Source organism: Caretta caretta, chromosome 4, assembly GCF_965140235.1.
Source record: "Caretta caretta isolate rCarCar2 chromosome 4, rCarCar1.hap1, whole genome shotgun sequence".
Taxonomy (NCBI): Eukaryota; Metazoa; Chordata; order Testudines; family Cheloniidae; genus Caretta; species Caretta caretta.
This window is the reverse complement of record NC_134209.1, coordinates 107,973,771-107,989,995: the sequence shown is the minus strand read 5'-3', so window position 1 is coordinate 107,989,995 and position 16,225 is coordinate 107,973,771. Positions and strand designations below refer to the sequence as shown.

Below are 16,225 nucleotides of genomic sequence, written 5' to 3'. Positions count from 1 at the left end.
ACAATCTGTAGACATGAGCTAAACCCAAAAATGGCACTCTACCCAGTGAACCTCATCTTGAAGCAGGGCATGAAGCTGGCATCTCCATGTCTGAAGGGTATGAATCTTGTATCACGAGTTAGATTAACTACTGGTCTCAAACTTTGGTTCTCCACAGGTACCACAACCCTCTTCACTACCTCTTCTGAGTTGTGTGAGATTAGTTTTCAAGGACTCCAACAGAAATTTATCTAGCTGAACAAGGAGCATGTTCCAGTTGTTTGGCCTACCTCACTCTTTGAGACAATACCTTGGAAACTACAATGGGTTATAGGAAGAATTCACTCCTCCCTCAATCCCCTTGGGTATCTCATTTGGCTCTTCAAAATCTCCCACAAGTCACTGCAGTGATGCAAGAAGCTGTGAGATAGGGTATCCAGAATGCAGTACAACTGTAGTGATGGACTGAGAACTAGGATGGACATAGCGCGACATGCATCTAGTAGCTGATAACTAATATGAATGCACTGTGCTACTGATACACTGGTGGAATTCCACTGATGCAATTCAGTTTTTTAGTGTAGTAAATAGTGCAGATCTCCCTGTTCTGTTTTGATTGGTGTAGGTTAGCATTTGTGAGTCTCCAGGAAGATGACTCAGGGATATGAATGAGGAGAGGGTGGGATCTTGGTGCACTGGGATTTGATCCATGCGTAGGGGCCAGAACAGGAGACATGGAGGCTGCATGTTGAAGGTATGTCTACATTGCATTGTAGACCTGGGTTTGTGGGACTTGGACTTGGTGGTCCCATGCTTGAGCATCCACACTGCATTGTAAACCTGGGATTACAATTGCTGGACTGGGCCTCAGCCATGCTAATGCATCCATATTACGCAGGCTTTCTGACTAGGGGCTGTGGCCACACTGCAAAATGACAGGGCTTGGACCTGACTCACAGCATGGGCTTAGTGCTTGCCGACCTGAGTCAGACTGATTTATGTGTGGGTGGAAGGGAGGAGCTTGGGTTCAAATCTGAGTCAGAGCCCAGGCCTAGTGCAGAGTATAGTCAAACCTGGAGATACATACCAAGCAAAGAGAAAACATACCAAGAAACAGATTAGACATTGAGTTTGGGTGCAGGGGGGAGTTGGAGTTGGGCAGGACTTTGAAGGTAGAGATGAGAAGTTTAAACTTTATTACAGTGAGCAAAAAGAAGCCGGTGGAGGGATTAAGAGTGGGGACTGACATGGTCTGAACAGGTAAGGAAGATCAGTTCAGCAGCTATGTTCAAGATAAACTGGAAGTGAGTGATATTGGAGTTACATCCTATGAAGAAATAATTTGTCTGACCTCCGAATTGAACTGTGTGAATGCCTCAGGGCTCGGTCCTAGATCCGCATTAATTTTTGTGTTGACAACCTGTTAATTAACATGACAAAACTCACAACTGCTATTGATGATGCTCAGATTGTTTTTCTCTCTTTCCCCATAGTTCTGAGAATATTCACCTTCTCTCACAATGATTGACATATGTATTAACATAGTGAATACATCAGAGTTCCCCTAGGCTGAATACAGATAAAAGCGAGGCCTTGTTCCTAGACTTCAATGCCATCCCCCAGTTCCTGTTTCTTCAAGGTGAAGTCTTCTTGCATCACGGTGAGTAGTGAGGATTCTTGGTTTTGGATTCTGGTGTACACTTTGCTTCTCATGTTAGTTCTGTTGCTAGATCCTTTAAATTGAATTTGTTTAATATTAATTAATATATCAAACAGATGTAATTATTCAGCTATACCTGCTGCTAAAATGTCTGTTCTCAAGTAATATTTTGCCTTAACTAGTATAATCTTGGTTTCAGAGGAACAGCCGTGTTAGTCTGTATTCGCAAAAAGAAAAGGAGTACTTGTGGCACCTTAGAGACTAACCAATTTATTTGAGCATGAGCTTTCGTGAGCTACAGCTCACTTCATCAGATGTTTACCGTGGAAACTGCAGCAGACTTTATATACACACAGAGAGTATGAAACAATACCTCCTCCCACCCCACTGTCCTGCTGGTAATAGCTTATCTAAAGTGATCAACAGGTGGGCCATTTCCAGCACAAATCCAGGTTTTCTCACCCTCCACCCCCCCACACAAATTCACTCTCCTGCTGGTGCTAGCCCATCCAAAGTGACAACTCTTTACATAGTCAAGTCGGGCTATTTCCTGCATAGATCCAGGTTTTCTCACATCCCCCCCACCCCCATACACACACAAACTCACTCTCCTGCTGCTAATAGCTCATCTAAACTGACCACTCTCCAAGTTTAAATCCAAGTTAAACCAGAACATCTGGGGGGGGGGGGTAGGAAAAAACAAGAGGAAACAGGCTACCTTGCATAATGACTTAGCCACTCCCAGTCTCTATTTAAGCCTAAATTAATAGTATCCAATTTGCAAATGAATTCCAATTCAGCAGTTTCTCGCTGGAGTCTGGATTTGAAGTTTTTTTGTTTTAAGATAGCGACCTTCATGTCTGTGATTGCGTGACCAGAGAGATTGAAGTGTTCTCCGACTGGTTTATGAATGTTATAATTCTTGACATCTGATTTGTGTCCATTTATTCTTTTACGTAGAGACTGTCCAGTTTGACCAATGTACATGGCAGAGGGGCATTGCTGGCACATGATGGCATATATCACATTGGTGGATGTGCAGGTGAACGAGCCTCTGATAGTGTGGCTGCCCCTCCACCCCCACGAACATGATACAGTTCTGTGGTGACCTAGAATCCTATTTTCGACGTCTCCGTCTCAAGGAATATTTCCAAAATACCTCTGAACAACATACTAATCCACAGAGGTCTCCCTGCCAACACTACAGAAAGAGGGATTCTAGATGGACTCCTCCTGAAGGTCGAAACAGCAGACTGGACTTCTACATAGAGTGCTTCCGCCGACGTGCACGGGCTGAAATTGTGGAAAAGCAGCATCACTTGCCCCATAACCTCAGCCATGCGGAACGCAATGCCATCCACAGCCTCAGAAACAACTCTGACATCATAATCAAAAAGGCTGACAAAGGAGGTGCTGTTGTCATCATGAATAGGTCGGAATATGAACAAGAGGCTGCTCGGCAGCTCTCCAACACGAGTTTCTACAAGCCATTACCCTATGATCCCACTGAGAGTTACCAAAAGCAACTACAGCATTTGCTCAAGAAACTTCCTGAAAAAGCACAAGATCAAATCCGCACAGACACACCCCTGGAACCCCGACCTGGGATATTCTATCTACTACCCAAGATCCATAAACCTGGAAATCCTGGGCGCCCCATCATCTCAGGCATTGGCACCCTGACAGCAGGATTGTCTGGCTATGTAGACTCCCTCCTCAGGCCCTACGCTACCAGCACTCCCAGCTACCTTCGAGACACCACTGACTTCCTGAGGAAACTTCAATCCATCGGTGATCTTCCTGATAACACCATCCTGGCTACTATGGATGTAGAAGCCCTCTACACCAACATTCCACACAAAGATGGACTACAAGCCGTCAAGAACACTATCCCCGATAATGTCACGGCTAACCTGGTGGCTGAACTTTGTGACTTTGTCCTTACCCATAACTATTTCACATTTGGGGACAATGTATACCTTCAGATCAGCGGCACTGCTATGGGTACCCGCATGGCCCCACAGTATGCCAACATTTTTATGGCTGATTTAGAACAACGCTTCCTCAGCTCTCGTCCCCTAAAGCCCCTACTCTACTTGCGCTATATTGATGACATCTTCATCATCTGGACCCATGGAAAAGAAGCCCTTGAGGAATTCCACCATGATTTCAACAATTTCCATCCCACCACCAACCTCAGCCTGGTCCAGTCCACACAAGAGATCCACTTCCTGGACACTACAGTGCTAATAAACAATGGCCACATAAACACCACCCTATACCGGAAACCTACTGACCGCTATTCCTACCTGCATGCCTCCAGCTTTCACCCTGACCACACCACACGATCCATCGTCTACAGCCAAGCTCTGCGATACAACCGCATTTGCTCCAACCCCTGAGACAGAGACAAACACCTACAAGATCTCTGTCAAGTTTTCTTACAACTACAATACCCACCTGCAGAAGTAAAGAAACAGATTGATAGAGCCAGAAGAGTTCCCAGAAGTTACCTACTACAGGACAGGCCTAACAAAGAAAATAACAGAACGCCACTAGCGGTCACCTTCAGCCCCCAACTAAAACCCCTGCAACGCATTATTAAGGATCTACAACCTATCCTAAAGGATGACCCAACACTCTCACAAGTCTTGGGAGACAGGCCAGTCCTTGCCTACAGACAGCCCCGCAACCTGAAGCAAATACTCACCAACAACCACATACCACACAACAGAACCACTAACCCATGAACTTATCCTTGCAACAAAGCCCGTTGCCAATTGTGCCCACATATCTATTCAGGGGACACCATCACAGGGCCTAATAACATCAGCCACACTATCAGAGGCTCGTTCACCTGCACATCCACCAATGTGATATATGCCATCATGTGCCAGCAATGCCCCTCTGCCATGTACATTGGTCAAACTGGACAGTCTCCACGTAAAAGAATAAATGGACACAAATCAGATGTCAAGAATTATAACATTCATAAACCAGTCGGAGAACACTTCAATCTCTCTGGTCACGCAATCACAGACATGAAGGTCGCTATCTTAAAACAAAAAAACTTCAAATCCAGACTCCAGCGAGAAACTGCTGAATTGGAATTCATTTGCAAATTGGATACTATTAATTTAGGCTTAAATAGAGACTGGGAGTGGCTAAGTCATTATGCAAGGTAGCCTGTTTCCTCTTGTTTTTTCCTACCCCCCCCCCCAGATGTTCTGGTTTAACTTGGATTTAAACTTGGAGAGTGGTCAGTTTAGATGAGCTATTAGCAGCAGGAGAGTGAGTTTGTGTGTGTATGGGGGTGGGGGGGATGTGAGAAAACCTGGATCTATGCAGGAAATAGCCCGACTTGACTATGTAAAGAGTTGTCACTTTGGATGGGCTAGCACCAGCAGGAGAGTGAATTTGTGTGGGGGGGTGGAGGGTGAGAAAACCTGGATTTGTGCTGGAAATGGCCCACCTGTTGATCACTTTAGATAAGCTATTACCAGCAGGACAGTGGGGTGGGAGGAGGTATTGTTTCATATTCTCTGTGTGTATATAAAGTCTGCTGCAGTTTCCACGGTAAACATCTGATGAAGTGAGCTGTAGCTCACGAAAGCTCATGCTCAAATAAATTGGTTAGTCTCTAAGGTGCCACAAGTACTCCTTTTCTTAGTATAATCTTGCTGGTCTTCCCTCTTCTTCTGGCCACTATCTGAAAGCTCTTCAGGTTTGGTGCTCTTACTTGTACTTTCCATTTTGGTATGGCTCGACTGTCTATTTGCTACTTCTGAAACTGAGAATCAAGTTTAAAATGTTACTACTGACTTTTAAAATGTTGGTCCTTTCTTTGAAACTGCATGTAACCAAATCTTCTCAGAGTTTACATTTATGCAATCCCTCTGAAGTCCATGAGATTGTGTCAATGTGCCAGACTGGAATTTGGTCCTATATTTTATTAATAATGCTATAATACATATGAGACAATATGATATTATGACGGAGGCAGGGTGCACTGTTTTTTCTTTGGTGGGTAAGGGATTAACCTCAGCTCTGCTCTCCCTGTCTTTTGTACAAGAGCTCAGTAAAAGAGTTTTTTTTTTCTTTTCTGCTTATTTATATTATAAACGTCTGTTTCTTAAGGACAACACATTGCTGGCTTTTGTTTTGTTCTGCTGAGTCATTCCACCAACTACAAGCACATAAAATTATGAGGGTCCAAAATCTTCAAAAGTGGTTTGTGAGTTTGTATGTGTAACTCCCACTTTTGTACCTGCAGTCATGGCATTGGCACAGGCAAATCACGTTGGTTGGCGCTCAACAACTAGATCAGCACAAGCAAGTGCAGTAACTGGACAAAGCAAGTGCAACTTCCGGACAAAAACAGCCCCTTCCTCTGCAGGAGTTTGCACCTCCTTTGTGGTGTGAAACTTAGCACCACAGTGGCTCCCAGTGTGTAGGTATGAGTGTGCTCTGGACCACAGATGGGGTGGGAGCAAGGATAGTTGATTCACTGTTATAGCACTGTTATAGCAGATCCTCATGTTTTTTCATGCACATCAGGATGGCAGGTTCGGGGGTGTGGCATTGGCCATGGAGCTGTTCTGCAGCCTGTCATGAGGACACAGGCAATTTCTTTTCTCTCTTCTCCCTGAAAAGAAGGCTACACAGTGGGTGTGAGCTGGATGGTAGAATTGGAACTTTAGGGGCCACGTTGAGATCAAGACCAAATATGACTGAATAGTCAAGCAGGTTGGTGACTGCAGCATGGGTAGGTAAGTGCAGACCTGCACTCAGCTAAAGGTGCAGTTGATCTTTTGGAATCTAATAATCTGACTCATGGTCGCTTCTGGCCTCAGAGTCTATCATAATCATCTAGTCTGACCTCCTGTATACTGCAAGCCACAGAACCTTGCCCTCCCATTCAAGCAGTAGGTCCATCACCTCTAGGTGTGTTACTGAAATCTTCTAACCTTGATTTAAAAACTTTAAGTTACACAGAAACCACTATTTATACTAGTTCAGACCAGCAAGTGGCCCACGCTCCATGCTGCAGAGAAAGGCAAAAGGCCACCAGGGTCTATGTCAATCTGACTTGGGGGAAGGTTCCTTCCCAACCCTAAATATCGTAATCAGACCCTGAATATGTGGGCATGACCCACCACCCAGACACCTGGGAAAGAATTCTCTGTAGTAACTCAGAGACATCCCAATCTAGTGTCCCATCTTCAGCCATTGAAGATATTTACTAATAGCAGTCGTGGATGGGCCATATACCATTGTAGGCAACCTCATCATATCAACACCTCCATAAACTTATCAAGCTCTATCTTACAAGAAGTTAGGTTTTTTGTCCCCACTACTCCCCTTGGAAGTGCGTTTTAGAACTTCACTCCTCTGGTGGTTAGAAACCTTCTTCTAATTTCAAGTCTAAATTTATTGACGGCAAATTTATATCCATTTATTCTTGTGCTAATATCGGCCCTTAACTTAAATAACTCTTCTCCCTGGCTGGTGTTTATCCTGCTGATGTATTTATAAAGAGCAATCATATGTCATCAAAGCCTTCATTGTGTTGGACTAAACAAGCCAAGCTGCTTAAGCCTCCTTTTGTAAGGTAGGTACTCCATTCCTCTGATCATCCTCGTAGTCCTTCTCTGCACCTGTTCCAATCTGAAATCATTGTTCTTAAACATGGAAGACCTGAACTGCACACAGTATTCCAGATGAGGTTTCGCCAGTGCCTTGTATAATGGTAATCCCTGTCTTTGCTGGAAATACCTCGCCTGATGCATCCTCGGACTGCATGAGCCTTTTTCACGGCTACATCATATTTCTATGATCTACTAATAGACCAAGATCTTTCTCCTTCTCTGTTGCTTCTAAGTAAGTCCCTAGCTTATAGCAAAAATTCTTGTTAGTCACTACGTGCACGTTCTTAGAATCATAGAATCATAGAATATCAGGGTTGGAAGGGACCTCAGGAGGTCATCTAGTCCAACCCCCTGCTCAAAGCAGGACCAGTCCCCAACTAAATCATCCCAGCCAGGGCTTTGTCAAGTCTGACCTTAAAAACTTCTAAGGAAGGAGATTCCACCACCTCCCTAGGTAACGCATTCCAAGTGTTTCACCACCCTCCTAGTGAAAAAGTTCTTCCTAATATCCAACCTAAACCTCCCCCACTGCAACTTGAGACTATTACTCCTTGTTCTGTCATCTGCTACCACTGAGAACAGTCTAGATCCATCCTTTTTGGAACCCCCTTTCAGGTAGTTGAAAGCAGCTATCAAATGCCCCCTCATTCTTCTCTTCTGCAAATGAAACAATCCCAGTTCCCTCAGCCTCTCCTCGGAAGTCATGTGTTCCAGTCCCCTAATCATTTTTGTTGCCCTCCGCTGGATGTTTTCCAATTTTTCCACATCCTTCTTGTAGTGTGGGGCCCCAAAACTGGACACAGTACTCCAGATGAGGCCTCACCAATGTCAAATAGAGAGGAACGATCACGTCCCTCGATCTGCTGGCAATGGCCCTACTTATACATCCCAAAATGCCATTGGCCTTCTTGGCAACAAGGGCATGCTGCTGACTCATATCCAGCTTCTCGTCCATGGTAACCCCTAAGTCCTTTTCTGCAGAACTGCTGCCTAGCCATTCGGTCTCTAGTCTATAGCGGTGCATGGGATTCTTCCATCCTAAATGCAGGACTCTGCACTTGTCCTTGGTGAAGCTCATCAGATTTCTTTTGGCCCAATCCTCTAATTTGTCGAGGTCCCTCTGTATCCTATCCCTACCCTCCAGCGTATCTACCTCTCCTCCCAGTTTAGTGTCATCTGAAAACTTGCTGAGGGTGAAATCCACACCATCCTCCAGATCATTTATGAAGATATTGAACAAAACCAGCCCCAGGACCGACCCTTGGGGCACTCCACTTGATACCGGCTGCCAACTAGACATGGAGCCATTGATCACTACCAGTTGAGCCCGACAATCTAGCCAGCTTTCTACCCACCTTGTAGTGCATTCATCCAGCCCATACTTCCTTAACTTGCTGACAAGAATACTGTGGGAGACCGTGTCAAAAGCTTTGCTAAAGTCAAGAAACAATACATCCACTGCTTTCCCTTCATCCACAGAACCAGTAATCTCATCATAAAAGGCGATTAGATTAGTCAGGCATGACCTTCCCTTGGTGAATCCATGCTGGCTGTTCCTGATCACTTTCCTCTCATGCAAGTGCTTCAGGATTGATTCTTTGAGGACCTGCTCCATGATTTTTTCAGGGACGGAGGTGAGGCTGACTGGCCTGTAGTTCCCAGGATCCTCCTCCTTCCCTTTTTTAAAGATGGGGCACTACATTAGCCTTTTTCCAGTTGTCCAGTACTTCCCCCGATCGCCATGATTTTTCAAAAATAATGGCCAATGGCTCTGCAATCACATCTGCCAACTCCTTTAGCACTCTTGAATGCAGCGCAGCCGGCCCCATGGATTTGTGCTCATCCAGCTTTTCTAAATAGTCCCTAACCACTTCTTTCTCCACAGAGAGCTGGTCACCTCCTCCCCATGCTGTGCTGCCCAGTGCAGTAGTCTGGGAGCTGACCTTGTTTGTGAAGACAGAGGCAAAAAAAGCATTGAGTACAGTAGCTTTTTCCACATCCTCTGTCACTAGGTTGCCTCCCTCATTTAGTAAGGGGCCCACACTTTCCTTGACTTTCTTCTTGTTGCTAACATACCTGAAGAAACCCCTCTTGTTACTCTTAACATCTCTTGCTAGCTGCAACTCCAGGTGTGATTTGGCCTTCCTGATTTCACTCTTGCATGCCCGAGCAATATTTTTATACTCTTCCCTGGTCATTTGTCCAATCTTCCACTTCTTGTAAGCTTCTTTTTTGTGTTTAAGATCAGCAAAGATTTCACTGCTAAGCCAAGCTGGTCGCCTGCCATATTTACTATTCTTTCTACACATCAGGATGGTTTGTCCCTGTAACCTCAATAAGGATTCTTTAAAATACAGCCAGCTCTCCTCAACTCCTTTCCCCCTCATGTTATTCTCCCAGGGGATCCTACCCATCAGTTTCCTGAGGGAGTCAAAGTCTGCTTTTGTGAAGTCCAGGGTCTGTATTCTGCTGCTCTCCTTTCTTCCCTGTGTCAGGATCCTGAACTCGATCATCTCATGGTCACTGCCTCCCAGGTTCCCATCCACTTTTGCTTCCCCTACTAATTCTTCCCAGTTTGTGAGCAGCAGGTCAAGAAGAGCTCTGCCCCTAGTTGGTTCCTCCAGCACTTGCACCAGGAAATTGTCCCCTACCCTTTCCAAAAACTTCCTGGATTGTCTGTGCACCGCTGTATTGCTCTCCCAGCAGATATCAGGGTGATTGAAGTCTTCCATGAGAACCAGGGCCTGAGATCTAGTAACTTCCGTGAGTTGCTGGAAGAAAGCCTCGTCCACCTCATCCCCCTGGTCCAGTGGTCTATAGCAGACTCCCACCACGACATCACCCTTGTTGCTCACACTTCTAAACTTAATCCAGAGACTCTCAGGTTTTTCTGCAGTTTCATACTTGAGCTCTGAGAAGTCATATTGTTCCCTTACATACAGTGCAACTCCCCCACCTTTTCTGCCCTGCCTGTCCTTCCTGAACAGTTTATATCCATGACAGTACTCCAGTCGTGTGAGTTATCCCACCAAGTCTCTGTTATTCCAGTCACATCATAATTCCTTGACTGTTCCAGGACTTCCAGTTCTCCCTGCTTGTTTCCCAGGCTTCTTGCATTTGTGTATAGGCACTTGAGATAACTTGTTGATCATCCCTCTTTCTCAGTATGAGGCAGAAGCCCTCCCCACTCACGCGCTTCTGCTCGTGCTTCCTCCCGGTATCCCACTTACCTCAGGGCTTTGGTCTCCTTCCCCCGGTGAACCTAATTTAAAGTCCTCCTCACTAGGTTAGCCAGCCTGCTTGCGAAGATGCTCTTCCCTCTCTTCGTTAGGTGGAGCCTGTCTCTGCCCAACACTCCTCCTTCTTGGAACACCATCCCATGGTCAAAGAATCCAAAGTCTTCTCTCTGACACCACCTGCGTAGCCATTCGTTGACTTCCACGATTTGACGGTCTCTACCCAGGCCTTTTCCTTCCACGGGGAGGGTGGACGAGAACACCACTTGCACCTCAAACTCCTTTATCCTTCTTCCCAGAGCCACGTAATCTGCAATGATCCGCTCAAGGTCATTCTTGGCAGTATCATTGGTGCCCATGTGGAGAAGCATTAAGGGGTAGCGATCCGAGGGCTTGATGAGTCTCGGCAGTCTCTCGGTCACATCGTGAATCCTAGCTCCTGGCAAGCAGCAGACTTCTTGGTTTTCCCGGTTGGGGTGGCAGATAGATGACTCAGTCCCCCTGAGGAGAGAGTCCCCGACCACCACCACCTGCCTTCTTCTCTTGGGAGCGGTGGTTGTGGAACCCCCATCCCTAGAACAGTGCATCTCATGCCTTCCAATCGGCGGAGTCTCCTTCTGTTCCCTTCCCTCAGATGTATCATCTCGTGCTCTCTCCGCATTAGTACCTGTGGAGAGAACATGAAAACAGTTACTTACCTGTATCTGCGTTGCTGGTACATGGTGGACGCTCCCCTTTCTTCTTCTGGAGGTCACATGCTGCCAAATTTCTTCACCGTCCTCCTTTCCCCACAGTGCAGTCTGCTCTGAATCTTCAGAACGTTGTGTCCGTAGAAGCATATCCTGACGTCTGTCCAGGAAATCTTCAGTTTCTCTTATGCAATGCAGGGTCGATACCTGTTGCTCCAGACCTTAAACCTTCTCTTCCAATATGGAGACCAGCTTGCACTTTGTACAGACAAAGTTGCGTCTGTCCTGTGGAAGAAAGACAAACATGCCACATCCAGTGCAGGTCACAACAGCTGAACACTCCCCATCCCTATTACCTTCCTTCTACGAGCTTCCTCAGGAATTGTAGTAACTACTCAGAGAAGCCGGCAAGATGTAAGCCTCAGTGGGCTCTCCCCAGGCGAACTCCCAGGCAAACTCCCTCTGTTAGCCTCTGTGCTGTTTGCTGCTCAGCTGGTTCGCAGCTGACTGGCTTTGTATAACAGTCCAGGCCCACTCTAGGCTCACCTGGAACAAAGCACTCCCAATTCACATTTTTCAAACAACCAATCAAGCACACGGTCAAACTGTCAAACTGTCCCCACAACAGACACTCAGATACTCACCAACACAGCCTCCTTAATGCAGCCCTTAGCGTACCTCCTCTCAGGCAGATCCCAGGCAAACTCCCTCTGTTAGCCTCTCTGCTGTTCGCTGCTTTGCAGTATTAAAATTCATCCCATTATCTTTAATCTCCACCCCATCTTCAGTCTCACTTCTTCTTTCCTTATTTTCATTTTATTTATATGGCTAAAGAAACTTTTACTATTGGTTTTAATTTCCTTTGCAAGATCCAACTCTGCTTGGCTTTTGGCTTCTGGCCCCTGGAGCTGTGGGTGGCAGGAGTACCCCGCAGCTCCAAGCTGCCGCTGGTGGCGGGGTACCCCGCAGATCCTGGCCGCTGCAGGCGGTGGGGAAACGCTTGAGCTCCCATCCGCTGCAGGCAGTGGGGGCCCCTGGAGCTTCCGGAGGCAGGGGAACCCCCGAATCCCTGGCTGCCAGTGGTGGGGGAACTCCCCAGCTTGCGGGCAGTGGAGAAACCCCCGAGCTTCTGGCTGCTGCGGATGGCAGGGGAACCCCGGAGCTCCTGGCTACTGTGAGCCCCCGGATTTGTGGGCGACAGGGGTACCCTGCAGCTCCTGGCTGCCACAGGCAGTGGGGAACCCCTGGAGCTCGCGGGCGGCACGGGCCCCCAGAGCTGCGGGTGGTGGAGGCACCCCACAGCTCCCGGCTGCCTCAATGCATCCCACTGAGAATCTAGCAGTATCATTTGTTCCCACATGAAGGACAATCAGTGGATTCTTTTCTGCTCCCATTAGGATCCTCTTCAGCCTCAGGTCCTGTATCTTAGCTCCAGGCAGACAAAACACCCTTCTGTTCTCTGGATCAGCTCTGGTGACAGGCCTGTCCGTTCTTAGTAGGGAGTCCCCAGTCATGTAGACCTACCTCTTCCTCATGTTGGTGTGATTCTCCGGACTTCCCCCTTCTGTTTTTTCTGGCTGCAAGTCCTCTTGTCTTCTGTTCTAACTTGCAAACTTCTGTTAGTCATCCTCTATTCTCCTGGCTATCTCCACTGAGATACTATCAAACTCTGGCTATCTCCACTGTCTCTTCGCCTCCTCTTGTAGACTAGCTGCTCTTCTTTTCTTCCTTGCTCTCCCATCTTCTGTTACTGCCTGCCTCTCCCCCTTCATTTTCTAACTCCGTAAACCTGCTCCTCAGCTCTATTTCTGATGTCTCACTGCCACTGAAAATGGAAGCTATGCAGGATGGAAAACAAACAAGCAAAACACAAACCAAGAAACAGAGGATGAAATAATTTTTAAAAAGTAAAAGAATAAAAACCAAACAACCTACATCAACCAAAAATGTGTGCCCTATTTAAAACTGTGTTCATGTTCGTATTCTGCAGGAAGCTACGCTGAATTGCAAACTTACCCTTAGTGCTATTAACCTTGCTATCTGCTTCCCCTAGAGTGCCGTGTATATACACTTTGAACACCAAGTTCCCCACCTTGTGACATTCATGCAGTTACTGCAACAAATTCTTGCCACTGCTGTAAAATCAAACTTTAAACAGACTTTGTGCCATTATATCTATATCTTATTGACTGTTGTGTTGAGTTGGTGTGTTGTAATTGTAATTGTGCTGTAAAGGCAGTGGCATATCTGGCACATAGGCATAGTTGTGACAGGTGCTGTGTAATTGTATAGTCACTAGAGAGACAGCATCATTTTGTAAGCACCTGGAGGATAAGGTTATAAGGAGAGAACAAATCCATGCCAAACCAACTTAATTTCCTCCTTTGACAGGGTTACTGACCTAGTGGATGGGGGGAAGCAGTAGACGTGATATATCTTGATTTTACTAAGGTTTTTGATACAGTTCTGCCTGACGTTCTCATAAGCAAACTAGGGAAATGTGGTATAGGTGAAATTACCCTAACAGACCACACTCAGAGTAGTGATCAATGGTTTGCTGTCAAATTGAGACAGCATCTGTATCTAGTGGGATTTCACAGGGGTCAGTCCTGGATCTGGTACTATTCAATATTTTCTTTAATGATTTGGATAATGGAGTGGAAAGAATGCTTATAAAATTTCCAGATGACACCAAGCTGTGTGTGAGGCACACATTTTGGATGACAGGATTAGAATTCAAAATGACCTTGCCAAATTAAGAATTGGCCTGATATCAACAAGATGAATTCAGTAAAGACAAGTGCAAAGTCCTACACTTCTGAAGGAAAAATTAAATGCACAACTACAAAATGGGGGATAACTGTCTGGGTGGTAGTACTGCTGAAAAGGATCTGGGGTTTATAGTGGTCCACAAACTGAATATGAGTTGTCAATGTGATGCAGCTGCAAAAAAGGTTAGTATGTTTTTGGGGTGTATTAACAGGAATGCTGTATGTAAGACACAGGAGGCAATTGTCCCAACTGGAGTTCTGTGTCCAATTCTGGGCAATTTAGGAAGGATGTGAACAAATGGGAGAGAGTCCAGAGGAAAGCAACAAAAAATGATAAAAGGTTTCGAAAACCCGAACTATGAAGAAAGTTTGAAAAAACTGGACATGTTTAATCTGAGGGGCAACCTGATAAGTGTCTTCCAATATGTTAAGGGTTGTTATAAACTAGACAGAGATCAGTTGTTCTCCATGTCCACTGAAGGTAGGACAAGAAGCAATGGGTTTAATATGATGCAAGGGAGATCTAGGTTAGATACTTTAGGAAAATCTTTCTAACTATAAGGGTAGTTAAGCTGTGGAATAAAGTTCCAAGGGACGTCGTGGAGTCCCCATAATTAGAATCTTTTAGAAACAAGTTAGACAAACCCCTGCCAGGGATGGTCTAGGTTTACTTGGTCCTGCCACAGCACAGCAGGCTGGAATTGATGACTTCTCGAGGTCCCTTCCAGCTCTCCATTTTTATGATTTTCAGAGTTTATTTAAATCTAATCTCAACCATAAGTAAAGCTGTTTCAGTGAACAAAAATGATTACATTGAGAATTACTGGATTCTTGCTCAGTATGTGTGATTATTGGCACATAGACCTTATTAACAATAACTTCCAAATGTAGTTTAACTTTGCATTCAGTTTTTTTTACATGCATTTACTAGAGATTTCTAATATGCCAACAGGAAAATATCAAATCAATTTGTGTGAATTGTAATTTGCATGTGCATATATTAGTACATATTAGCAACAGTATTTTTACAGTATGCCTGCCAGATTTAAGAATCTAGAATAAATAAAACAGATGCTTCTCAACCCACTAACCATTCATGTTCTGTCTCTATAAAATATTTCATCAGAATTAAAAATAGATTCAAACTATGACGTTATATAAGTGTCAGTGTTGTCTGGGTCCATCCTAGCAAGTCCCTTCGAGGAGGGATTGGAAAGTCTATTAGTCTGTGGTCCAAATTCAGTAGTGATAAAAAGGGTGGAGTGAGTTACTTTGGGTAGAAGTTGGTCAGCAGAGGGATGTAAGTGGATCTATGTGGCAAGTAATTTGCACTAATTTGACATGATGGGTGTGCAAAATGAGTGTAACTTGCATGCCAAGAAAGAGGAAGAAAAAAACAATAAAAAATAAGATGTGAGATATAAAGTTGCCCACTCCTTATTTATTTTTCATCTTCCAGTTAGCTGATTTACTGGTACACCATCTGCAATCCCACTGGCATGCAATTTAAACTCATTTTCACATAGTATAGCAGATTGGTTCAAATTGCTTCTATCCCTTACACTTATTTAAATTTTCTGTTCAACGTACACTGCCATTTATGCCATCTTTGCATATGACTGCAACACTTCCATGGGAATTGCACCAACTCTACACCAGGTCTGATTTTGGCTCAATACTATTTAGAGAGATTGACCTATTTGAATCATTAACCTTTAGGCTGTATCCATTCTGCCAGCCATAGGAATGGTGTAGGTGGATGACAATAAAATACCTCTGACAACCTAAAGATTAGTTACACATGAGGTAATAAATTTTATCTACCATTTATGGTTTGATTGTTGACAATAAAAGCATAGGAGACTGTATTGCCGGTGTGGAATAGAAATGATCTTTGTGCTCATAAAATTTCCTTATAACTAAATGGTGGGAACTTTTCTTAAAGGTTTGGCACTTATGTCACAAAATTGAGGAAGAAGTTCTCAAGGTAGGTTTTTAACTATGCTTTAACATTGACTATCATACAAAGATCCCGTCTGCTCTATAAAAATAACCATGTTTAAGCACAGTTACTAGGAATAGAATTGATTTAACTTTTTGTGCTTCCTTGATACAGCACAGTTTGGACATAATCATGTCTCACAACGATGTTTCAACTTGATTAGTTTTGTAGTGCAGACCAGGCTTTAAAATAGGTATGTACAAGAACAGTCCATGTTCTAAACAATGAGACCTCTAGAGG

General features: G+C 44.9%; 1 long non-coding RNA gene across 1 annotated transcript in view; it reads left to right on the top strand.

Moving 5' to 3' along the window:
• The first annotated feature begins 1,433 nt into the window (after positions 1–1,433).
• LOC142071928 (uncharacterized) overlaps positions 1,434–16,225 on the top strand; it is a 40,947-nt gene continuing 26,155 nt past the window's right edge. The window contains exon 1 of the long non-coding RNA XR_012668180.1: positions 1,434–1,639. This is a non-coding gene — a long non-coding RNA (uncharacterized LOC142071928). The remainder of the gene's footprint in view (positions 1,640–16,225) is intronic.